This window comes from Ascaphus truei, chromosome 4 (genome assembly GCF_040206685.1).
Source record: "Ascaphus truei isolate aAscTru1 chromosome 4, aAscTru1.hap1, whole genome shotgun sequence".
Lineage (NCBI taxonomy): Eukaryota > Metazoa > Chordata > Amphibia > Anura > Ascaphidae > Ascaphus > Ascaphus truei.
Genome location: NC_134486.1, coordinates 266080873 through 266108196, shown reverse-complemented (window position 1 = coordinate 266108196; position 27324 = coordinate 266080873).

Here is a 27324-nt window from a genome sequence, read left to right as displayed (position 1 = left end):
CTGTATCTCAGGGGACTTTATATGAGCGCTACCAGTGCACTTTATAGATCTACCACTGCTGCTACTTATCTTACATGTGCAGCTCAATTTGGGCATCACTTTATTCAGCTGATTTACAGCACATTTAAGGGTCACAACTTTATGTATTTCTAGCTATGTGCCTAACTATCTCTCATCATCATTAAGAGGTTTATGTATATTTACTACAATATATATCCAATCTTTTTCTTGTGGTCTGTATCTACTTACCATTTATATTCATTGCTACTCTTGTTCTGGATCGGCCGATCTCAGTAAACATTACTTGGGGAGAAATATTTTTCCCCTAGTTCTGTTATGTTATATTTGTAATGATATATTGTTACCCTGCTTTGGCTCTTATCAGACCAATTGTACCTCTTTGATGTTTTTACGTTGTGTCGCATAGCGATCTGACATGTGATTTGTGTGGGTCTGTCTTTTGTGTTTTTTATACTCTTTGTTAATAAAGTCCATTTCTATTTTTCATAATTCAGCATTTGAGTGCACCTTTTTGACCCTACTCTCCCTCCTTTTTAGTCATATATATATATATACGTATATATACGGTGGAGGGTTTTCAGTCACCTTTTCAACCTAAATAATATATATATATATATATATATATATAAATATATATATATATATATTATTTAGGTTGAAAAGGTGACTGAAAACCCTCCACCGTATAGCATATAGCAAATAAAAATATTACTTGTGAGCACATTCACATGTCTTAGACAGGTCTATAACTCTGCTTTTCACATTATCACCTAGCACCTAGCTAGTGCCTCCACTGCAGCAAGGGATTCTGGGAAATGCTATGCAAAAATAAATAGATCTTCATCTTGACTGATACCTTGACCCTCCGTTGATTGAACAGTCTTCATCTGTAAGTTTTTCTTGTTAAATCTTCTTCTCTTCCTTCTTTATCTGTTCCTCTTGATGTTTTCTCTCTTCTTTCTTTATCCACCAGATATGGCCTCTGCTCAAATTTTGTTTTCTTCGAGATCCCTGGCCTTTTATACATGGCCCAGGGCTGTCGCAGAAGACTTTATTTTAAGTCCTAAGCAGGGCCGCCAACAAGGGGGGTTAAAGGGTACTGGCGTCCCGGGCCCCGTGGGTCAGGTGGGCCCCTGCGAGGCGGGCACCAGTTAATTTAAAAAAAAAACGCTGCACCCGGCGCCGGGTCTACCCGGAAGTAGGTTGGGTTAAGCTTCCGGTGCACCGGCATGAGAGGAAGGACCGGTGCACACGGGAGCAGCATCGGAAGACAGGTGTCTGCAGCGAGGCCGGCGGCAACTGCTGTGACAAGCCGCTGGGCCTACCGCAGCACCACCATCTCCCCCCCCCGCAGCCACCGGGCATTCCCGCTACCCCTCCCTCCCCGCAGCATCGGAATTATATTTAGCAGCCAGCACTTTTATCAGCCACCGCCCTGCTGTTAACCCTAGGCTGTGAGTCGCGGTGGAGCTGGGGGGTGGGGGGAACGTGAGCGGAGCAGCCAGCTCGTTTAACAGCCCCCACACCACTGTTAAGCCCGGGCTGTGACTCACGGGAGGGGGGTGCTGTGTGTCGCGGGAGTGGGGATGGGGGGAATGTGATTGGAGCAGCCAGCTCTTGTACCAGCCACCGTACCGCCGTTATCCCCAGGCTGTGAGAGTAAGCTGTAAACTCTGAAAGCATCCCTGCTGCTGTTGCTCCATCAGCGCCCCCTAGCAGTTTTTTTTTAAATACATAGATTCTAAGACGCATCCCAATTTCAGCCATGTGAAAATGGAAAAAAAGTTGCTTCTTTGAAACGAGGAGATAGGGTACTATAGCGGTTACTAGGTGATGAAGGGGTTAGTAGCCATTTGTTGTCATTATTTATTGTAATGTTGCGGCCAACGGAGGACAAGGATGGTAATGAGGACAAGGACGGCCTTCATCCTGGCAGGGGTAAGTAGAACTTAAATTTACATTATGCTAGCTGTATTATTTTTAATGGGCATATCTGGATAATAGTGATTTTGACCATTACTGTCCTGTATATGTTGGGTTGGGGGGGGAAAGGGGTTGTATTTATGTTTTGAACGGTAATTTTTTTTTCCAAACGTTTTTATTAGGCAGATATACAACAAACAGATACATTAGTTTAGCCTTAGCCTAATACAAAGTTTTTTTATTTTTAGATAGAGAAGATAAAGGGGATAGAATAGAGCAGAACATCGCCTATTGAGGTCTCTGGACCAACTAGTGGACAGGTGTCATGCTGCGCTCACCACGGACAAGGAGGGACCCCGGAACTGAGGTGAAAAGGGTAATACTTGCACCCACAGCTGCGGGGGCACGCCTGGAAGGTGGATAGTAGGCATCCGGAACTGCATGGGAGAAATGGTAAAAGTTCAGATACTCGCCGGATAATTGGAAAGTTCCAGTAGAATAGTCGGTACCGAGAGCCTTGGGTTTGGAGCCGGGATGTAGGTTGGAATCCGTAAGCCGAGGTGGAGGGTAGGAGAGTTCGGGAGGTCAGAGGGCAAGCCAGAGGTCACAATCCAGAGCGGGTCTGCAGTCAAGCCGGTTCTGTACACAGGAGATCACTAGAAGACACAGAGACAAAAGCACTAAGGCAGGCACGACCGTGGGTAACGCAGGTCACACAAAGCTATGCTCAGACAAAGAAGGAATGGCTGAGTAGGGTATAAATGAGGAGAGAGCCCAATGGGAAGAGGGGGAGGGACAGGGGAGCGACCCCATGGGAGGCAGGGATAGGAAGGGAAAATGCCACAGTTGATTGACTTGACACGAGGCTTGTGGGCGGTGCACGCGCATCAGGCATGTGCACCACGTGGGGGAGGTGCACGTGGCCTGAGCTGGGGCCGGGAGTTCCTCCTGCGGGAGGACAGAAAAGTCTGTGAACGTGCGCGCACATGCACGCGTCCTGTGGCGGCCACGGGGACCAGGGAGGAAGAAGGAGGGTCCCACTCACGGCGGAGGACCTGTGGAGCCGGAACCAGGGAGCGCCGGGTGAGTCGTGGCATGGGGGAAACCCTCTTTGGGAGAGGTGTTCCCCGAGATCTTAGAGTACCCCCCCTTGAGGAGCGACCTCCGGACGACTCCAATATGGCTTTTGGGGAAACTTAGAATGGAAGAGTCTCAGCAATCTGGGGGCATGTATTTGGTGGTAGAGTACCCAAGATCTTTCTTCTGGACCAAAGCCCTTCCAGTGAACCAGATACTGCACCGTACCCCTCGTTTTCCTGGAATCCAGGATAGACTGAACCTCAAACTCCTCCTGCCCCTGAACCATGACTGGTTTAGGGCCATCTGGTGTTTTGTGGAACCGTGGGTTTTGGGACACAGGTTTTAGCAGAGATACGTGGAACACTGAGGGTATTCTCATGGATGGTGGAAGTTCCAGGTGATATGCTACAGGATTGATTTGTTCTACCACTGAGAATGGGCCCAAGTACCTGGGGGCCAGTTTAAGGCTAGGGGCCTTCAGTTTAATGTTCCTAGAGGAGAGACAGACCTTATCTCCTGATTTGAAGACTGGTGCCTGTCGACGGTGGAGATCTGCCTGTGCTTTTTGTCTGCGGGTTGCCCTTCCCAGAGCTTCTTGGATCTTTTTCCAGGATTCATGCAGATCTTTGATTTGGTCATCCGCGCTGGGACTCCGGAAGGGACTGAAGTGATGGGGAGCTGAACTGGGTGGAAACCATAATTAATGAAAAAGGGGGACTTCAGTGTGGAGCTGTTCCTCAAAGAGTTATGGGAGAACTCTGCCTATGGGAGCAAATCAACCCAATCGTCCTGACTGTCCGCAATGAAGCACCGGAGGTATTGCTCCAATGTCTGGTTCATTTTCTCGGTTTGCCCATTAGTCTGGGGGTGATACCCAGAAGAAAAATGGAGAGTGATATCCATCCTACCAGCGAAGGCCTGCCAAAACTTGGAGATGAATTGTGTACCACGATCGGATACGATGGAAAGGGAACTCTGTGGATGCAGAATATTTCCCTAATAAAAATGTCTGCCAGGGTAGTGAAATTGGGCAGCCCTTTGAGAGGGACAAAATGGGCCTACTTGGAGAACCGGTCCACGATTATTAAGATGGTATTCATCCCCTTAGAGGCCGGAAGTTCTACAATAAAATCCATGGACAGGTGACTCCAAGGGCGTTAAGGTATGGGCAGGGGTCGAAGGAGACCGTAAGGCTTTTTACGAATGGTCTTGACCTGGGCGCAGATTGGACAGGTTTTCACATATTCAGAAATATCTTCCGACATGGTAGGAATATCTTCCGACACCAGAAGGTGCGGCTAATGAGGTCAGAGGTTCTACTGATACCTGGGTGACCAGCTGACTTTGAAGAATGACCCCACTCTAGAATCTTCTTCAGGAAGCGTGGAGCTGCATATAGACGGCCGACTGGCACCTTAAGGCCTCTCGGGAGGTTAGACTGTGCTGCCATGACCTGGTCCAGAATATCGAAAGAGTTGGCCGATATTATATATTTGGGGGGTAAGACTATCTCGGAGGTATCCTCGGAGTTGTCCTCGAACAGGAATTCTCGTGAGAGTGCGTCTGCCTTTTCTTTTTTTATACCGGGAATGTAGGATATGAGTTAATTGAATCTCGAAAAGGGACCATCGAGCCTGACGTGCTCCAAGACGACGTGCACTCTCAATATATAATAGGTTTTTATGGTCGGTGAGGATTGAAATGGTGGTCTCTGTTCCCTCCAGAAGATGTCTCCATTCCTGAAGGGCGAGTTTAATAGCCAGGAGTTCTCTATTTCCGACGTCGTAGTTCCGCTCTGCTGAAGAATTAAAAAAAAAAAAGAACCCGCAGGGGTGAAGTTTGGCCTGTGGGACCTGTCTTTGTGAGAGGATGGCGCCTGCACCAATATCAGATGCTTATACCTCCAGGGTAAAGGGAAGCCTGGGGTCTGGATGACGCAAGACAGGGGCGGAAGCGAAAGACTTCTTAAGGGAGTCGAAAGCTTGGAGGGCTGCGGGAGATCAGGCTGCTGTGTTAGCTCCCTTCTTAGTCAGGGCAGTGATGGGAGCCACGGTGGATGAAAAGTTCTTGATGAATTTACGGTAATAGTTGCAAATCCTAAGAACCACTGTACGGCTTTCAGGGAAGTGGGTTGCGGCCATTCTAAGACAGCTTTGAGTTTGGTAGGGTCCATAGAGAAACCTGTGCTAGAAATGATGTATCCTAGAAAGGGAATGGAAGATAGATGAAAAGAACATTTCTCCAGCTTGGCGTACAAACGGTTCTCTCGAAGGCGGGACAGGACTAATTTGGTGTGCTGAATGTGGTCAGGGAGGGATTTGGAAAAAATGAGGATATCATCAAGGTACACGATGATGAAGCTGTTGAGGAGATCGTGGAAGATCTCATTGACAAACTCCTGGAAGACCGCCGGGGCATTGCACAGGCCGAAAGGCATCACTAGGTATTCATAATCCCCATCCCGGGTGTTGAAGGCGGTTTTCCACTCGTCACCCTGGCGGATGAAATCTGCAGTATAGCTTATCTTTACATACAGTGTCTCTGACAGTTCTGACCAATTTACTTACACAGATTTTACATTATCTAGAGGATTGCAGTCCCATTATTTAAATATTACACATAAGAAATCCCCCAGATTGGTTAAGTGCTAAACATTAGACATTTGGGGTCTCGTTGACGGTTATCTACTCTTTTTCTTACTCACAATATCAATACAAGATCTACTAGGAGCATTGGTTGTTTAAGGGAGTTCTTCTCACCTCTGTTCCATTTATCTATAACATCCTGGGTTACATCTTGGGATTCCCTCATCAGGGGAAAAATGGGGATGAGGACAAGCGGAAGGGGGGGGGATCACCTCATTTAAATACCACAACATAACTTAGGAGATACTGTAACATACTGTAACACTATATTTACCGTTTTAACCAGAAATACAGTATCTACAGTGATTAACACAAATTTGACTAGAAACTGGTAAACTTCTTTTTTTTTTACCCTTGACACTTAGCTTTGGTCTGCAAATCGGGAGTCCCTGTTCTCTTCAATCGGGTACCCCAAACACCTCGGGGATCAGCCTCGGTCCGGCAGATCAGACCAGCAGGGCTCCAAGCATTTGTGGGTCCACAAATGTCTGTCCGGCTCAATAGTAGAGCGTTGAGATTGGTCTCCCGCAGTTTCCCTCGCATAACCGTTGGAGGGATCTAAGAAGGGGGGAGAAGAAGAACACACGCTCGTTGCCCTCAGTCGGGGTAATCTTCCTTCCCATCCACCCAGATGTATAACCCCCCTCCCTCCCCACGCACAGAAACTCCAACCAGCTCTCCCATCGATTGGGCACGACAGAGACGGGCTCCAGCCAGGGCTCTCCCTCCGTTGATGTGGTTTATGATGCGGTCATCTTTCTCTGCCTTGCCAGGAGAGGGTGCAGGGACGGGAAGCAAGGGACAGGGGGGGGAGGGTGCTCTTCCGTGCAAACCGCTGCCTCTCACCTTATCATTGCGGCGTCTCGTCCGGCTTCGGTTAAGTCCATTTTCAGGGGGAAGTTTCTCAGACCGCAGCGCCCAGCGGTGAGTAGGATAAACTTCCCTTCCAAACAGGTCTCGCTCACGGGGGCTCCCTCAACAGCAGGTGGATTGCATCTTAATTTTAACAGCCAACAGGGCTAAACTGTAGGTAAAAACAATATTTTAGCTTTGTTTTCATTTGTTCTTCAGCTGCTTAAGGACCCACAGCCTCTCTGAGGCTCTGGGTTGAGGTTCTTCATTCTCTGGTCTCTAATGATCCTGGGTCTCGGTGTCCTAAGTCGATGGGATATAAACATATCTTTACTGTATCTTATACTCAGGTACTTCCCATTCTTGTTTGCTATCAGTTTGAATGGGAACCCCCATTTATACTTTATTTCATTGTCCCGTAGCAATTGAGTTACGGGTCTTAATTCTCTGCGGTGAGTTATTGTAGTTTTCGATAAGTCATTAAAGATTGGAGATGCTCATCCTTTAAGTGGATGGGGTCTTTGTTGCGGCAGTCCCCAATTATCTTTTCTTTGATCGTGTAGCTGTGAAGCCGGACGACCACATCTCTCCTCTGTCTGGGTTCGTCCGACCTTGGGCCTTGTGCACGATGGGCTCTGTCCATCTCAAAGTTTATTTCTTCCCCTCCGTCGCAGATTGAGGTGAAAAAATCCAGCAGATATGCCCGGAGGTTGCCAGGGACAACCGTTTCTGGGATACCACGGATTCTGATGTTTTGGCGTCTATCCCGGTTCTCCTGGTCCTCCAGGCCGTCTTTTAGGTAGTCAATCTCTGTTCCCAGCCGGGAAATCTCTTAGTCTGCTGCTGCTTGCCTTTGTTGGGCCTCCTCCAGCTTGTTCTCTAACACTGTAGTTCTCTCCCCAAGGCCTGAGATTTCTTGCTTCAGCTCGGTGACAACAGCTTTCAGGTCTGTTTGTAGAGACTGGTGCAGTTTTTCAAGTGCTGCGGTAAGTAGGTCCTCGAAATATGGACGGGTGAGCGTCTCCTCAGCGGCAGGGTTCTCTCTGAGTCGGTCCCGTTTAACGGCCGTCGATTTGGGGCCGCGTGCGTTAGGTGGGGTGGAGCCATCTTGGGGTTTTGCTTCCACATCGGAGCTCCACTGCGACAGGGAAAAGAACTTTGTAAGAGGAGGTAGGGGATAATATAGTAAGGGGGGTCGGGGGAGGGGGGGCTATCATAACACACAATATACAAATATCATATATGTGTAGCCCCCTGTAAACAGCACGGGCTATACATATCTTTCTCCTACTGTGGTAAGTCCTGTTAAGGGCAGGTGCCAGTAGTAATCATGGGTTTTCCCCCTTCATGCCCTGCCTTGAGTGATAGATGCAGGCCCCTGACTCTGCTGCAGGCATGAGGCAGAGGGGAGGTCCTGCTGACATCATGAGAGGTGGGGCTGACTCTATTTAGGGGCCAGTTCCTGTGGGTGTCAGTCGGTCCCAGTTCCGTCGAGTTCGAGGTCTAGGTCGAGCTCTCTCCTGGGAGCAGGAGAGAGAGAGAGAGAGAGAGAGAGAGAGAGAGAGAGAGAGAGAGAGAGAACGCTGGCCTCTACAGTTGGATAGTGAGCAGAGCTCCGGTGGACCAATGCCCCTCACCCTGATGAGGGGGTGATGGGGAAGATCTATCCCCGCCCAGAGGATATCCTCTGAGGTGGGCATTGGGGTATTGAGGCCCTCACAGACCATCCTGTCTGAGTGCATCTTGGAGGAAAGGAAAGGAGATGAGAAGGCCTGTACACCTTTGGATTGCCTTGGGTGCTGCTGCTGTGTGCTGCCAAGGCTGCTGTGTGTGAGCTAGAGTCAATAAAGAGACCTTTGCTGATTTTACCAAAGAGACTGTGTGTGATTCTGGAGCATCCACCCTGGGACCAGGGTTATTTCTTCTATACAGGTCCTACCCCATATCCCTGGGAAGGTATAGAGGATGGAGGCGCTGCACCACCACTAAAGAATGAGGCAACCACCCCAGAAGCCTGGTCCTGTGTCCCCAACATCATCGCGGGAAGCTCAGGCCCTTCTGTTACCGGCAGGTACGCACCACTCAAACACGTGTAGCCAGCCCTCACACACCCTAGATATAGTATCTGTATCTGGGTGGGGGGGGGAATATGGGTTACATATGGTTTGAGGTTTTATGCTGATAGAAAATGCTCAGATTAGATGGGTCAAGTGGTTCTTATCATCTGTTCAGTTATATGTTTCTATGTTTACCTGATACTAGAGTTCCTTTTGTTAGAAATTAAAGTATAATTGGCGATTTAACGATCAATAAAAAGGTGAATGGTTATAAATGTGCATTCCAAACTGTTTTCACTAAGGAAACCTATAACATTTTTTTTTTTTTAGAATATGAGTCTTTGAGTGGCCATAATAATCTTTGAAAATACAAAATTATTTTATTTCATTGTATGTTTTACTGGTAAGTTAAATATGGGTATTGAGTGAAGAGTAAACCTGAGTATTTAAATGAAACTTACTGTAAATATTAATCTTTTCTTGAACGATACTTTATTTTTAATAGTATTTTATTGATTTCTTGCTTTTTTCATTACCCAACAAGCAAATGTCCGTGCTAGCAATGTGGTAGCTAAATAGAACATCAGACAAATGAAGTGCAAAAATTATGATATGAAATATATTTGCAATTCATAAGGAAAACAGTGCCATATGGATGAGCACAACCTAGGGGAACTCACATATGCTTACCCTTTTACTAACAAAGACGTACCATGTGTTTTCCATAATGAAGAATTAGCTTTAATTGTTCAAACACTCTGATACATTAAATAAAATTAAAAGCTGAAAAAAGAGTAGGGAGAGATGTAGATTAGATAACAAGACTGATTAATTTACATAAGTACTCTACAATACGTTTTTAAAATCTCTTTACTATTTTATTCTGGAGCTCATTGTGTGTTCTTAATTTCTTCTTCTCAAGGGTAGTAGGGATGATTTAATAAGCAGCAGTACAGTTTGGACAATGTATGTGTTGGCGTCGCGAGCTACCTCTTTACTTACTAGTCTTGCGACTGTAAGTCTCCAGAAGGCTTATTAGGGCTGAAAATTGTATCCGTTTTTTATTCCACTTAAAGGTTCCAGTGGAAACCAAAAGAATGATTGAAGCTAATGCTTTAGACTGTAGCCGTGTCTGTTCTTTGTCCATGCTGTATCTTGGATACTATAACTGGTACTGTAGAATGATGTACAATATACCGTAGACCTCCAGTTTTGGACTCTACTACTGAATAGACAAAGAAAGGGGTGGGGGGAGTGAAATGTGTTAAAGAAAGAAATATGTGTCACAGGAGAGTTGGGCTTTGGTTGACATGTCTTTGCCAGGATCAAACCCATAGTTACACATTTAATGGTTTATTGGCACCCAAATAAATCAATTAAACAATTATTTTTTAGCTTTCAATGTTTTCATGGTAACCAATTGTTTTGGATTATTTGTACAAACTTTACCTTATCAATTTAGTGAAAAGATGGCTTGCATGAGTGTAGAATAATATATATCTGATAACATTACAATTACATAGGTCAAGTAAAATAAAAATGCCTTTTCCACAGCTAATACACAAGTAAAACTTGTACTGTAATAGTGTTTGAATCTTTAAAAATAAAAAGTTGCATTGATAAATTGTTAACGTGTTTGCCTGAGTAAGTGAGCCCTTATAGTAATGATATGAGTATGACTTACTGCTGCTTGGTGGAGTAAACTTAATTCATTTTGCAGATTTGAAGTGAGTACTCCCTTTTTTAAAGTGTACTGTAGCTGGTAGGGAGTGTTAATCCATGTCTAATTTTTAAGTTAAAGTATAAGTAAATGGCCTAGTGGACCTTATGTTTTTTTATAATAAATGTAAAATGTATATTGAATATATTTAAATATAGCTGTATGCTCATCTGCATGTCTTAGGCAGGTCTGCAACCCTGCCTTTCCCCATTATTACCCAGCATACAGCACTTCCACTGCAGCAAGGGATTCTGGGAAATGACATGCAAATGAGCACACAGTGTCACTTTTTGCCTCAATAACCATTTTGAACATGGTTCCCTATATATTTAATAAATATAATAGTGATTGAAAAAATACTTATATTCATTGAGTTCACCTTGTTAAATTCTGAATGAGTTATAAAATCTTTTAAACTAAAAGTATCACTTATTTTATCACATCAGGGAGACATGCAGATCACTGCCTTGCAACTTTTTTCTTTACTACCGTAACAATATTCTGCTACTAGAATTATTTCTCTTTCCCCCAGAAAGGTCTGTTCATCTCGTCCTCATCCTCGAAGTCTTCTCCTAGCTTCCAATCAAGTACCGGATCACCTACAAAGTTTTCCTTTTAGTTCAAGGTTCTCCACTTACAGTAGTTGCTCCTCCCTTCATATAAGTTTTGATTAACTGCTATATCCCTGATAGTCGCAGTGATGTAGAGTTACCGTTTGGGGTGGGAGCAGTGGCGGATTTCCTATTAGGCTTGGAAGGCCTGGACCTAAGGTGGCAGAATTTGGAGGCGACATGCGCGACTGGTTCTTGCTGCCCACGCATGTAAGATTAGCGCTTGCCGGCCGCTCTTGCGCGATCGGCGCTTGCCGGCTGCTCATTTGTGTGTGATCGTCAAGCGATGATCGCGCATACACAGCCAGCAAGCGCCGATCGCGGATGCGCAGGCCACATGCGCCGATCGCATATGCATGGCCCATATACGCCAATCTCACAGCCGGCAAGGTGACGTCACACGGGACAGCGCAATGCTGGAAGAGGAGGGTGGCACCAGGTAAGTGCCTAAGTGTGCCATTTTTTTAAACCCACCACTGGGTGGGAGTGCTAATTTTAGGTGCCATGTGGGGCACAAACACTGACACAGGTAAGTGTGTGCGTTCCAAACCTATTCACTTTTTTCGAATACCTTTGCTGTTAATATATTTTAATAAATGTGTATTGGTTATTTTTGCCTACCATGGCAAGAACTTATTAATTATCAGTTAGATAAATTATTTATGTCATTTGGCAACTTTTTCTGAAGTTATTGAACTTTTGAAGTATTGCCTATGACCATTTTGCTTAAAAATAATCTGAATGCCTTCTTTTCCTTAAATGTATCTCATAGATGTTTATACATAAACACATTCAATTGTGCTGAAAGAGTAGCTTAGGGGTAATGTCATTGACTTTTGTGTGCATCCTAGAGTCATCTCACTTGAGACATTATCTCCCTATTCACTAAAATTAGATTAAAGAAAGAAGTGCAGTTTATAGTGCTCAGATGAGAATAATATGTACAGTATACTGTATGAGTCACCGCTGCATACAGTATATTTCTGATTAAGAGAAGACATCTACCTACTTTTAAGGTAAGAACTGTGGGTAGATCCTCAGAAGTCCTTTAAATGTTTTACTGTGACGTTACCCCCATTTAATGTATTGATAGGTGTAACGCATATCCACAAAGATGATTAGCATTACAAAGCCACCGCTTTGACCAAATAAATATTGGATTTCTAATCTAGGTTTGTTTGGAACCCTTCTCTCAATTTTAAGACCATCTGCTATTGATCTTTAATTAACTACTACCTTGTATGAGCTGAATAGGCAGACCCCTCCCTTACTTGTTAGTCAAGTGACTGTTAGAATATTTAAGGGAGTCTATCTTGGCTATGAGACATATGGCTGTGTCGCCCCAAAGCGTCACATAAAGTGTCTGTGGAGTTAATACTGGAGTTAAAATTGGAGTTGAATACTACAGGAAGAACTGGACTCTGTACTTCAAAAACAACTACAACCTTATAACTGTGACAACTTGAGTTTCTAAATGCTCTGATAATTTGTACTCTTCCTATCATGCAATACATTGTTTAGTCTCTCGTCATGCATCTCACTATGCCCTCCCTATTGCTTTTTCTGTTTAATGTTTCCTCACTTCTTTGTAATTGTTTCTGTTCTCTCCAACTTCCCCTCTTGCCACATTTCCTCATCTCTCCTCCCCTCCTCCTATGTCTGTGCCCATACCCTGCACCATTATTTATACACCTATTTCCCAACAACTTATTTATCCCTCAATAAAAAGCACCCCTATAAATCCTCTATTCACACACTCTATCTACTCCTTCCTGCTGCTGGGGATATCTCTCCTAATCCTGAACACAAACAAACACAACTGCTATCACCCACGCCTCTCTGCCATCTGCAACCATGCAAATGGTGTTAACCTTCTGATTTAATACTGACCAACCCTAAAAGTTGCTCACAAATCAAACATCCCAATAGCCTGCACTCATGGCTATTGTCCTACACCCACAGTCACTCCTACCACCCACTGTAACCAAGCACTGCATTCTAAAGCACTTATTCCCTCGCCTGCTGTCTCTGTAAGTTTCCCATCATACCTCTTAGATTGTAAACTCTTCAGGGCAGGGATTTACTTTCCTATTGTCTGATTTGCTGCGCTTAATGTATTATAATTCCCTGTATTGTTTCTTTTTAAAGAGCTGAGTACACTTTTGGCGCTAAATAAATAAAACATACAATACAATACAGACCTCTTTGAGCACATGGAAATATTATGATAATTAGGTCACACCAAAACCTGCTGTTACTCACATCCAGACAATGATTATCATAGTTATTTCAGTTAATAATCTACAAGCAAAGCAGGCAGGTCTAAAGTGCTACCCAAATGATTGGACTGAGTATAGGACTTAAACTTTTCATAACACGTCATACAGTACAAATTATATATATATTATTTATACATATACTGTATATATATATATATATGTAACCTGGTTCCCGCCCCCTCCCCCCCCCCCAATCTCACATAGGTGTCCTAGGGTGTCTTAAGTTCAGGCTACATGTCTGTATGTTGTGCATACCTGCTGGCAACAGGGGGACGTGAGTCTCCTGCGATGACATGGGAAAGACAGGAGTGGGTCTAGCTCTTCCCCTACCCCCTATATTGTGATGCCGTCACTGCCCTCTAAGGGCTAGAATGGGACAGTTCTGGGACTTTACAGCTCTCATAGAGTTAATCATTCTGTACAGGTCTGTTCAGATGTGAGTTAATGAGCTAATTAGCCTAGCCTGTATAGTCAGGAAGTGATACAGAGATTCTCCCCCCCCCCCCCACACACTGTTGAGAGTTACACAGAGAGGGTGAGAGACGCTGCTATACTGATCTGAGAAGGCACACACAGACAGCACTGTGAGAGACTGAAAGGAGACCTGCTGCAGGTACACTGGGTAAAGTGGGGAAAAGTGTTTAGTCCTCCCACGATTTAGTTAGGGACTAAGCAGTATTAGTCAGTACTCCTGGAAGGAGTTAGGTCTTTTGTTTTTGTTTTGTGTTATGAGTTAACCATGTACCTGCCTTATAGTCTGTAAATAAACTCCTGCTTAGAAAGTACAGTGTTTCCTGCCTTTGATCTGGACAAAAGATCCGACGCTGGGACTGAGGCGTCACAATTGGTGGAGTTTAACGCAGGCAGACCACAAGGCAGTGAAAGGGGAAAATGGAGGAATTTCTGACCTCGCTTCAGTACAAGCAAACAGAAAATTCTGCAATTTTAATGCGGGGTTTGCAGCAACTGACAAAGACCCAAGAGGAGATGTCAAAATCCTATAATGAGAGTTTACTACAGATGACAAAGTCACAAACTGAAAGTACGGCGGCGTTAGTACAGCAGATGGCGCTGTACCTACATCAGACGCTAAAAGAAGAGCAAAACGAGGCACAACTTCGCCTACACCAGGAGCTCCGAGCGTTGGGAGAGAAAATTACCGCCCAGCCTAGAGTGGCCCCACAGGTCGCTCACAGGTAAAAACGCACCTCATTCAGAAAATGACGATGGACGATGACTTTGAGGCGTACCTGTCAATCTTCGAGTGCACCGCAGTACGCAAAGGGTGGCCAGCTAAGGAGTGGGTGGGAATAATTGCTCCCTTCCTGGTGGGTGACTCACAAAAAGCCTATTATGACTTAGAGCCAGAGCAAGCTAAAGACTATGACACCCTGAAGGCGGAGATTATGGCACGGCTAGGGGTCACCCTCGCGGTTCGGGCCCAACGGTTCCATTCCTGGCGTAATGATTTAGAGAAGACACCCCGCTCTCAACTCTATAACCTTATACACTCTGCAAGGAAGTGGCTCCAGCCTGAGGTATGTTCCATTGCTGCAGTTGTCGAAAGAGTCGTTATAGACCGGTTCCTGAGAGGTCTCCCCCGCACCATCCAGAAGTGGATGAGCCAGAGTGACCCCAAAGACGCCGAACAGTTGGTCGCTTTAGTCGAATGTTACTTGACTGCCGAAGAGATGTCCAAGAGCTCAAGTCCAGATGAGTGCTCCAGTTCTCGCTTCCTGTGCTCCAGGAGGTCCGATAAGACTGTTCAACCGAATAGGAATCCGCAAGGACTCATTGACTTGCGTAAAAGAGTAGGAAGTCCCACAGCACCTAGGAGGGACTCTGGTCTCGTTGTTCCAAGTAGACTGGAGACAAAACACCGACCCAGTTTTGGAAGGTATATAGAGTGCTACAGATGCCATGAACTTGGACATGTGGCCGCAGTTTGCCCTCGGAACGCGGAACCAATGGAATGTAACTTTTCTGTGGGGCATGGTTCACGCTGGGTTTCTACGGTTCAGCACAGTTCTTGCAGTTCAGAAGAGGACGATGAGGACTCCTACTGTATGTGGCCCCACGGAAAGGACAACCTCTGTGTGCAACAGAAGCTGCAGGGAAAGTTTACCCCGTGGCATCAGAAAAGACCAGAGGTGGACTACAACACAGAGTGCTTGGCGCAATCATCACAGGGGTGACTACTAGCCTCGGTATGACAAAGGCTACCGATACCGCCATAAGCAGAAATCCAAGTGAGTCAGACCAAAAGAGTATTGACTGGAAACGGTTCTTTGAGGCATCCCAACAAGACGTTCAATGCCTCATCGGCAAGCAAGAAGTTTCTCAGCGAGAGGTCTGCACGTTAAAAACAGAGCCGGGTAAAGTAAAGCAGCAAGTGCTACAGGAGCGACTGAGTACCCAGTGGGTCCCCGTCGAGCAGCATGATGAGCTGAAGGCCACTCTGAGCCTTATCAGAGCATAACTGGAAGCGGTATACGAAAAAACTAAAAATGTCCAAACCTTGGAATCTGAAAATCTGAAGTTGGATAAAAGGCTTCTAGAGCTAAAGCAGATAATTGAACATACGTCCCAGCAACTCACAGCTATAAAGGAGGACAACCTCAAGCTGGAGAAAGAGCTGGAGAAGCAGAGAGCCTGCTCCATCACCAAAAATCAGTACTCCCAGGAGAAAGAGGCATGGGAAACAGAAGCAGCAGCAATCATAGCGACAAAAACTACAGAGATCCAAAATCTGAAGGATGCGCTGACACCCAGAGCAAGCACAGGGAAGAGATGAAGGCCCTGAGAGGAATTGAATTGGTAGCTGCCTTGAGCCAGAGAAGAAGTATAGAAGGACAGCTTCAAGACCTAAGGAAGGACCTGGAGTTTGAGCGTGCTGGCCGCAAGAAGGCAGAGAAACAACAGCATGACCTAGGCGAAGAGCTCGAAGCTCTGAAGACTGAGTGGAACACTACGCTGGACTATATTACTGCTCGGCAGGAGGTCTAATGAAGAAAACCATTAAGAAGAGGTGGATGTCAGACATGTCTGACAAAGAGGTTGGAGCATGGGATAGTGCACGGGCTGCTCCCAGGACAGTGTTTCACTGGGGGGAGAGATATGTGATGCCGTCACTGCCCTCTAAGGGCTAGAATGGGGCAGTTGTGGGACTTTACAGCTCTCATAGAGTTAATCATTCTGGAAAGGTCTGTTCAGCTGTGAGTTAATGAGCTAATTAGCCTAACCTGTATAGTCAGGAAGTGATACAGAGATTCCCCCCCCCCCCCCATGCTGCCAGACACACACTGTTGAGAGTTACACAGAGAGGGTGAGAGACGCTGCTACAGTATACTGATCTGGGAAGGCACACAGACAGCACTGTGAGAGACTGAAAGGAGACCTGCTGCAGGTACACTGGGTAAAGTGGGGAAAAGTGTTTAGTCCTCCCATGATTTAGTTAGGGACTAAGCAGTATTAGTCAGTACTCCTGGAAGGAGTTAGGTCTTTTGTTTCTGTTTTGTGTTATGAGTTAACCCTGTACCTGCCTTTTACCCTGTAAATAAACCCCTGCTTAGAAAGTACAGTGTTTCCTGCCTTTGATCTGGACAAAAGATCCGACGCTGGGACTGAGACGTCACTATATATATATATATATATATATATATATATATATATATATATATATATATATATATATATATATATATATATATATATATATATATATATATAATGGATCATATGAATGTCTGAAAAACATCAAGAGATGGATCATTTAATGTCATGAAGTTCATGTAATAAACTGTACTATGGTTTTCAGTGTCTGCTGTGAATGTAGGATATGTGTATCAGACCTAAAATTGTATATAATGTTGACTGCATTTAGTATGGGTGTGCAATAATGTTTAAACATGTTCTAACAATAATTATCAAGAGACAGAAGTAGTGAACAAAACATGTATTAACAGTTACATCACTGGGTGCAAATCCTAACTAACAAAATAGAATAAAGTCAAAAGTTAGTTACAATTGTATAGATACTAATAATTACAATTTGTATCCATCTACAGTACAGTAGGAGTACTAGCAATTTGTACTGTACCGTGTTACAAGGTGCATTATCTGAGTACAACCTTAATAGCTGTTTCGACACTTGCTATTCCTCAGTCTGGTTTTGTCACGAACCGCCCCATAGGGGATTTTAGCAATTTGTTTGTTATGTATTGATTTTTAAAGTCGAAATATAAAGGTTGTATTAATAAAATTTCTTTATTTTGGTTTTGTGATCTCATTCTCACTCTAGTGTGTCGTTAGGCAGAAGTGATTACACTCCACCTAGTGGGACAATTGGTATCCCAGGCTATTACAACTGAATTAATTACTTTGAGTGCAGTTAACTGGGTTCTTTTTGTTAACCTTGAGTTAACTTGTTGTGCTATGTATGTTCGCAACCCATTGCACCCTATTGTGAACTATATTGTAATAGGTTGAGCATTGAGTCATCTCTCTAGTTGGCTTCATTTATTGAAGTCTCATGGACAACAAGATAAAATTCACACCACCTATGCATTATGCGCCACATAAACACTTTATCATGGTGTATACACTATGATTAAGCGCTTATATAGTTTGAAACGCCTAGGTGGTACACATTTTGTCCATGAGAAATTACATTTCTATTGGGGTAACCTTGTTTTTTTTTGCTTGCGGTAGTGCACTGTTTTTCACCTTTTACTTGTAAATAAATATGGCTGAGAAACTTCAGTACGTAATGTGTTTTTATTTTTATTTGAACGTGCTCATGGGTGTTAGCTTTAGGTAACGCACATGTGTAATGTGTCAGTAACGCATGTGCATTAATTGGAACAGATGTTATAGTTTTGCCAATGTGCATGTTCAGTGTATTGGTTAATGAAAATCCCCATTAATACAGCTAACTTTACTATGCTCGTTTGCTGAATGGCTGTTGTTTTCCATATCATTAGCTTTGTGGATAGCTGTTAAACCGAGGAAAAATAAAAGATGTTACCTATTTACAGTAGAAAGTGTCACATTAATGGACCACATTTAGTGGACCACTGAGGATCTACTGTACCTCTATAATACCTCCACAAAAGAAAACAGGATGTTCAGGGTTCAATCCTCTGCATCTTCTGGCATGAACAAAGGGATTCATGTATCCTGCAAGATGTTCCAGAACAGTACAGAACGCTAGCAGAAATTTTGTAATGCACCACCAAGGAGTATCTCTGGAAACAACAGATTATTAAATATATATATTATTAAATCATATTTAAAAAAAATGAACAAAATAGCCTCCTACACTGTTGTGAGTGCTGAACATAATGTGAGTCAACAGTGAACTCAAGTTATTGATCATGCTATGAAATTGCACAGAGGTAGTAATAGAATCAGGAGACTGCTTCAGAGGGAGATAGATTGGATAAGAAAATTAGGCACACTGTGTGACGGTGCTCATCTCCGATCAGGAAGTGGACCCACAGGGCTGAGGTAGAGATGCAAATGAACTGACCAGAGCCCAGGGACATGGTCCTGTAAGAGTATCCATAGTCGGTAAGCAGTCAGGAATTGAGGGCTGGCGGCAGTGGTGCAAAGTATAGTCAATAGGTAAAGGGTCAGGGCAGGCAGCAGTCAGCAAGGTCAGGGTCATGGTCCGGGGGCAGAAACAGGGATTCCAAATGAACAGGCTAGCCTCCGGAAAATGGAAGCCACAGGGATGGCTCACAAACAAGGAAGGCTCAGCAACAGGCTAGGCACAGCAATAGGCAATGCTCACAAACAAGGAAGGCTCAGTAACTAGAACCCAAGGTGGCCAGGAACACAGGGAAACATATACAATGCTCAGGCAGGGGCTTGAAGTCACTGGTTGCTATTTAAGCCCCTGAACAGGTACAGCCAATATAGCAGGCTGCCAGTAATCAAAATGTCCACAGCAGCCAGGTAAGGGTGTGTTCCAGCCAAAGCCTGAACTGGAACCCTTTCTGTATCTCCCCCTTCCGGAGAGACATCCGGGAGATCAGAGCCATGCTCAATCGGTGATCTTGGTGACTTTGATTTTTTTTGGAAACATATTGGACAGGTACAAGACTTGAAGAAACCCTGTTTATTGAGTACCATCTCTGGGGCAGAAAGCAGTGGTACTGCTAGTCTTGATATGCAAAATGCATCATAAGATGACTCAGGCACAGATATAATACTCTTGTCAAGGTCCAGTCCAGTTAGACATAGCAACTTATCTGTGACAGTTGAGGTGATGAAGTAACTGGCCATCAGCAGGAGGGCAGCACCCCATGGCAGGTGGGCTTGGAAATACATCAATACAGAGACCAGGGAATCTGTCGGTAGTAAACGACTTTGACGTTGGAGCCTTGGAATCTGCCGTAGATGCAACAGGCTCGGGAAGAGGATCAATGTGCAGGAGACTTGTCACTGCAGAGGGGCCACCATAATCTGCAGAGGAAGCACCAGTCACTGAAGGGCAATCAGAAAGAAGTACACCCATCCCTATAGCAAGAACATAGGAAATAGGAACGGGTACATCAAGCTCTACAGGGAAGTCCAAGAGAGGTGCATTTGTCTTTGAAGGGGATGCCATGAACTCAGGAAAGGACATGTCAGGCGCTGCAAAGGGATCAGTAAGCAGTAAATCTTTCTTCAAAGCGGGAGCCCCCGAATCAGTAAGGACATCAGGTACTGCAGGAAAATCAGTGTGAGGTAATAATAATAATAGCATGTTCTTATATAGCGGAGAAACAGAACATGAGGAAGCGCTAATTTCTATACAAAAAAGTCTAGCAGCCTGTGATATAACTCTGACTCCCAGGTCAGACAGATAGAAATGGAAAAAATGTTATATCCCTGGCGCTTAGCACTAAGACAAACTGTATAAAAGGATATATACAACCAGGTGGAATGGTTGTAGCAGATCACTAGGGTACTCCACGTGCAGACGATCAATCATGTGAAGAAAATAAATGAAATAACATAGCGTGATACTGTTGGTAATCCGACAACTAATACAAACACATACGAACACACAGAAAAACAATACAAACAGTACAAACAAATGCTGAGAACAGACAGATGACTGAGATTAATAAAAACACATTTAATAAAACACATTAATAAACACAAAAGAAAAGGATAAAAATATATAGTTATAATAATGAATGAATAGGTCCCATGTGCACTCTGACTGTAGCTAGAATACCCGCTTACCAGAAGTAAGAAGGTATCAGGCAGTGGATAATTTAGAGATTATCCCCTCTCACGATCTCCAGTCAGCTCCAAACCATCTCATGCCGCAGATCTGTCTTGACCTCCAAGCGGGACACCCCCCGCAATCGTGGAAACAGACCTCTGCAGATCTGTAGCTCCAGATGACGTCTTACAGGACGCCTGCACATGCGCAGTAGTGGTAGTTCATCTATGGCGGCTGATTTGTCTAAGACCCAATCTGCAATGCTATGTGGATGGCAGCGGTAGATTCGCTAATGTTCCGGGCACTAGACTGGTTCGAGATGATGGTAAACGATGTAACACATGCAATGGAACAGCAGAGTGTAAACGGGACCACCCTACGCGTTTCGGAAGTCGTGGCTTCCTTCCTCAGGGGTAAAAAGATAATAACTCAGTCTCTGTGTGTCCGTGTATATATAGTTCTTATATAGCGCTGCTAGTTTTTACGTAGCGCTTTATAGAGACATTTTGCAGGCACAGGTCCCTGCCCCATGGTGCTTACAGTCTATTTTTTGGTGCCTGAGGCACGGGGAGATAACATGACTTGCCCAAGGAGCCAACACCGGGAATTGAACCAGTTTCGCCTGCTTCAAATTCAGTGCCAGTCAGTGTCTTTTATTTACTGAGCCACTCCTTCTCACATGGTAATCCTGACCTTGAAGCAGAAGTCTTTGAGTCAGTAAGGGGTACCTCAAACACTGCAGAAGAATCAGCGAGACTTAAACTTCCCTTTGAAGTTGGAGTCCCAGACTCATGAAGGTTTACGTCACATACTGCGAGGAAACAGTGAGAGGTGTACTTGAAACAGGAGCAGTGGAGAATTCATATTTTGGCTCCTGGAATGCAAGGTTAGCTTGCTGAAGCAGAGGGGTAGGTGCCGACGAAGAATCAGCTGGTGCAAGAAGAGGATGGTTGGCAAGGATTTGCAAGCTGGAGGTGATGGAAGCGATTACACTGTCCCACGTAGTAAAGCAGAGTGCCTGTCCAAGGTTTGGCCCCCGAGGGACAGCACCCTCCCTACATCAGCGTGGTCCATATGTGGCCTGAGGATTGTGATGGTGCTCATCTCTGATCAGGAAGCAGATCCACAGGGCTGAGGTAGAGATGCAAATTAACTGACCAGAGCCCAGGGACAGAGTCCTGTAAGAGTATCCGTAGTCGGTAAGCAGGCAGGAGGTGAGGGCTGGTGGCAGGGTTGCAGAATCCAGGCAAAAACCAAAGGGTCAAGGCAGGAGGCAAGCAACGATGTTAGGGTCACGGTCCGGGGTCAGCAACAGGGATTCCAAATGAACAGGCTAGCCTCCGGAACAGGGAAGCCACAGGGATGGCTCATGAACAAGGAAGGATCAGCAACAGGTTCGACACAGCAACAGGCAAGGCTCACAAACAAGGAAGGCTCAGCTACTAGAACCCAAGATGGTCAGGAACACAGGGAAACATATACAATGTTCAGGCAGGGGCTGGAAGTCACTGGCTGCTATTTAAGCCCCTGAACAGGTGCAGCCAATATTTTATTTATTTATTTTATTTATAAAATGTTTTACCGGGAAGTAATAAATTGAGAGTTACCTCTCAAGTATGTCCTGGGCATAGAGTTATGATGACAAATAATACATTGTTACAAATTCATTGTTGTCACAGGAGACCAGGTTATTTACACCTTTTTACCAGGATCATTCTTTGAGCAAAAACAAGGTAGAGAAATAAATTGAAGTTTATTCGGTTTAAATCCGCATACACACAATGGAACACAAACTACAGATGAAAAGACACATTTACTGAGGGTCTGGGCTCGGAAACTTGACTTTCCTAGGTGCAGGGCACTATAATGGGAGAGTTTTACTCTGATCAGGATTTAGCCTGGAATCTCCTGTAACTGAAATCGGCATGAAACCACCTGACGCCACCACTATGTTAGTTTCTCAGAACTTGGTCCCTCCTGACCGCGAGTTAGTCTGAATCTCCTGGTACTCAAATCGGCATGAAATCCCAGCCACAACCGCTACATTGATAGATGGTATATGTTTCTTTCCCTTATGGGCCTTGGCCCCTGCACTGTGTGTGGGGTGACATGTAGGTTTTTGTTTTGTTTTGCTGATTGCACCATAGTTGGTTGAGGATGGGTACATTTACCTACTGTGTTCATGGAAGGGCGGTGGTAGTGTCTCTTTGGGAGAGGTACAATAACTTTAGACCTCCCTTCTGCATGTCATTTGCACTTGTGAACATACTACACTTTATTTTTAGGTATATTTGTTATATATATTTAAAAAAAAGTTAATGAGCTATAGGAAATAAGAGGTTTGGACATTTTGTCTAGTTAATTGTAATTTTCAGTCACACATACACAACCGTTCTTATTCGTAGTAGTAGTACTCTCATCCGTCAGTATTAGTGGGGATTAAGGGTTTAAAATGAAGGTGTTTGGTGGATGACTTGTGGATATTGTATTTATATTTTCCCTGTTTTATGTAATCTAAGGGAATGATGGTCTATGTGAGTCCTGCTGTGGCACCATATATTGATGCTTATGATTAAAATAGAAGGTTTCACCTTCTGCTCCATTCATGTGAATTGCATTTTTTGGCGTGCTCTGGATGTTGGTGGTAATAAGCCTCCTACATGTTTCATGTATTTAGGGCACTTTGTCAAGGAGTAATAAAATCAATTTTTATTATTATGGTATGTTAAGGGATCTGGATGAACAATACTCTTCAGGGGTAGATTGATCTGTTTTCTATTGAAGAATAGTTTCAGGTTTAAGACGACCGTCTGTGTTTTATTCTCTACATATGAGTAGTAATTACTGTATAAAGAACTTTAAAAACTTTAAAAAGGGATTTGCAGTTACTATATTTGGGCATCAATAGCTCTATGTTATCAAAATATAAATTTATCACCACAAGATAAACAGGATATCAGGATATCACTGTAATGATGCTTGTCTCTAAACAGAAAACGACCCATAAGACTGAGGTAGGATATAGATCACCGATCTGAACTGAGAGATAGAGTCCTGACTCAAGAATAGAATAGTCGGGGTCACATGCTGCGGTCGAGACAGGCGGCAAAGGAGCAAGTTCGGGGTCACAGGCAATGGTCAAGATAGGCAGCAGAGGTGTGGGGTCGGGGTCACAGGCAATTGTTAAGGCAGGCGGCAGAGGTGGAAGGTTGGGGTCACAGGCTGGAAAAAAAGCAGGGTGAAGATCAATAGGAACACAGTAGCCCGACAGGCAACATAGGAACTAAGCTCTGGCAACATCCTAGAGGAAGTCCTGCCTCTTTATAGGCAGGACACCAGTGACCAAGATGACCCCTGCATCATCAGTGTGGGCAGAAGTGAATAAAGGACTGTCAGGGAATAGGATGGATATTGTGGCTTCAGCATGGGCACTGGCGGCGCCAAAGTCTCATATTCACTTCTCTTGAGAACAATAATTCTATAATTATAAAGAATGCAGTTTAGGGAAGTAATAGTGATCATAAACAGAAACAATTACTATCATGATACTCTAAGACAATTCCATGACATTATTTTCTACTATAAATTAAAATTGAATGCCACTAGTTTATTTTTACATATTTTTTAATTAAAGAGACTTTTTGAGGAAGGGATGAACCTGCATGTCTTATCCACCTCAGAATTCGATTTTTTGATCTATATGAACCAAGCTGGTCCCATTTTTCCCCATTTGTCAACATAAAAGAATTGAACAAGATCCTTCCACATATGCATGGAGGTCACAAAGTTATTACTCTGCATTGTCATGAGGCATACTAGATATTAAATGTTTACATTGAGAACACTTATCCCATGAGTGTTACACACAGTGTGGGATTTGAAATGCTTTTTTATAAAGATCTTTTATTCTGTTGTACCATTAATTATTATGGATCATTACAAGCTTATATATCTATTTTTGTAATTAGTTCTGATTACTTTTTCAAATATGAACGATTCCTTCATGGTGTCTTTATTACTACAAATATATAACCTAAACCTATGGTGTACTGGGACAATTTTATGGCATGACTTATTAATGTATTGATTCCATTTATGGGGCCTATCCTATAAGCCTTGATAAGCCATTTATCGAGCATATCGGCCAAAATGCGCCCTTCTTTTTTGTTTTGTTTGAGATTCTATTGGAGGATTGATCATCCCTACATTAGGGCTGCAACCACTGCAAGTGACTTTATATGTGACTGGACTTTTAGTTTTGCCATATACTAGGATATAATCTCAATTGATTTTTTAGACTCTATCAATTAAGATATTATTCAATAAGTTTTGTTCTTGTGTTAATAGACATCATTTCAAGGTGTTGACTCTCCATTAGTTATTTCTATCGCCTGCCTTGAGTAAGGGTTTATTATGTGGTTCATGTCATACACTGTAGTACACTGGCGACACACTTTATTCGAGCTTGGCTAGTCCCACGAATTCGGGTATACCCGGGTGTATTGAGGTTTGTGACTGTTTTCTGCCCGAGTGCATTGAGTTATTTTCCAAGCAGGGATTGAAGCATTTTATTCCCGCTGGCTGCAATACTGCACAGTATATATATATATACTGCATTACAATTCATGAATTTATGCCATCTTGTAGACACGTGAAGCATTGCAGCCTATTAAATCCTAATCATTATCATTTAACAGATCAGCCGCCCATCAGCCAGGCATGAACCCAGGCTGGAAAGGCAAATGCAACGGGGCTTGTCAGAGGTGAGGAGCGGCGCATTCCAGGTATCTGCCAGGTACATACCGGGTATTTGCTCGAATAAAGTGTGTCGGTGCAGTATGTCATCTAAGTGTCATTACCCTTTGCCAAGTATGCAGATCCAGTATAACAATTAGGGAGAACATATACCCCTTGCTCCAATTTACACCCTTCACTCTCCCTCCCACCTGTCCCTGTTGCTCCCTTCGTTGGGTATAGTTTTGTCCCCCCACTGTGCATTTACATTGATCACTTAAGGGTATAGTTTCTGAGCGCTCAATCACCTATTTTTTATTTGTTTTCTTGTTCAGTATAATCAACAGGTATTGCTGCTGTAAACTAATACCCTTAAGGCGACACACAATATGGCTTATTTTGCCTCAGGAAATGTCAGATTCCTTAAAAGTAAAAATTTGACTAAAGGGATTCTGAATCAAACCAATGTAATTGAGGAGGAGGTTAACTGTGACATGGCCACCGAATTTTATAAACTTGAAGATTTACTTAAACAAGAGGCTAGGAATTGGTGGGATACCATTTTTCTGAAAAAAATATCTTGTAGACGGGAGGATACCAAAGGGCCTTAGACTTCTCAAAAATCCTACGTCTAATGATATTGAGTTTATCAAAACATGGAATGAAATACTAGATGCTGAATCATACGCACTAATGAGATTATTAATTAGATTTAAAGAAAAAAAATTGGAGACTCTAGGTGAAGAGATCAGTAAACTCCAGGGGGAAATTAAATGATTTAATGAAACCAGTGAGTTTAATGATTTAGAAGAGTTTACAAATGAGAGAATAGAGACGTTTGAAAATGAGTTGTTAAAAAATTAAAATAAGAAATTCCAACGAGATACAGTATAAAGGATTATAACCTAGAGAGGACCAGGAATTGAGGTATTCAAAAACAACAAATTAAACATCAAGTGGACAGAGAACATATAAAACAAGACCATGAGTGTACACTGACTATCTGAAATCGAATAAACAGTATTATGAATATAAACACCCCCCGGTATGATCGGAGAAATCAGTGTCCATTATCAAGACTCTACGCCAGCTTCAAGGTATCACTAAACCCAAGAATTAATGGTAGATTTCAGCAATCTCTGTTGGAAAACACATAGGCAGAAAGATTTGTAACAGATAACAATAGGGAAGAGGAGAGATCCCACTTAGATGAACAAAGGAGGGCAAGACCTAAAGTTCAGACCATGGTTACTCCTGCCCAGGTTTCCCCGGTTCCTTTTTTTAGGAAGGAAACAAAGGGCAAAATCAAAAGGGAGGGAAAACCAGGAAAGGAATAGTCTGGAATTAAAATGAGCAGAGGAAGCAGCCCAGTTGGAGGCCTACCAGAAAAGGAAGATACAGCAAATACAGACGCAAAAAGAACTGAAAAAACTAGAAAAGGAGGTAACATAGGGGGTAAAAAGGTACAGCAGAAAAAACAAACTAAGCAAATGAAGGCTAATAAAAGCTTTAAGTATCTATCCACCCATATTCTCAAAGAACACTTTACCAATCTATGACGCAGGAGTTACTGCTAAAGAACAGGAGTGCCTAACAGATATAGTGGCGCTATGGGAGGAGAATGAGGTACTAGATGGACAAGTGAATGATCCCTCAGGGGCAGATCAGGAACAGGTATAATACACTCTAGTTTCAAACCGAAATTCCTTTTCTATACAGCATACTCCAAGGGCCAGAATATCCAATATATTTATAATTGTAAAAAATTGTATATTTTATGAATTTTGTATAAAAAAATTCTGTAATTATGTATGAGGTAAACCTAATTAGGAGATGCTGTATATCTGTTAACTCAGCACTTTGTGATTATCAGCAGTAGTATTGCGATTGGATTAGGTTTAATTGAACAAGCTGTGTTGTTTTTTTATGATAGTCAGTATCCTTGGGGGTTCCCACGGGTGTCCGGGGGCCTCCAGGTGTTTTTATTTGTTGCAGGTTGCCCATTGCATGGCATAGTGGCAGCTCATGCCCAAAGGGCATGGTGTGCCAGCTTGCCATTCAATTGTTTTTTTGAACTTTTTCTATTACATGCAATATGGTTTTTATTTTATGCATGTTTTTGTTTGTTGCAGGTTGCCGATTGCATGGCATAGTGGCAGCTCATGCACAAAGGGCATGGGTGT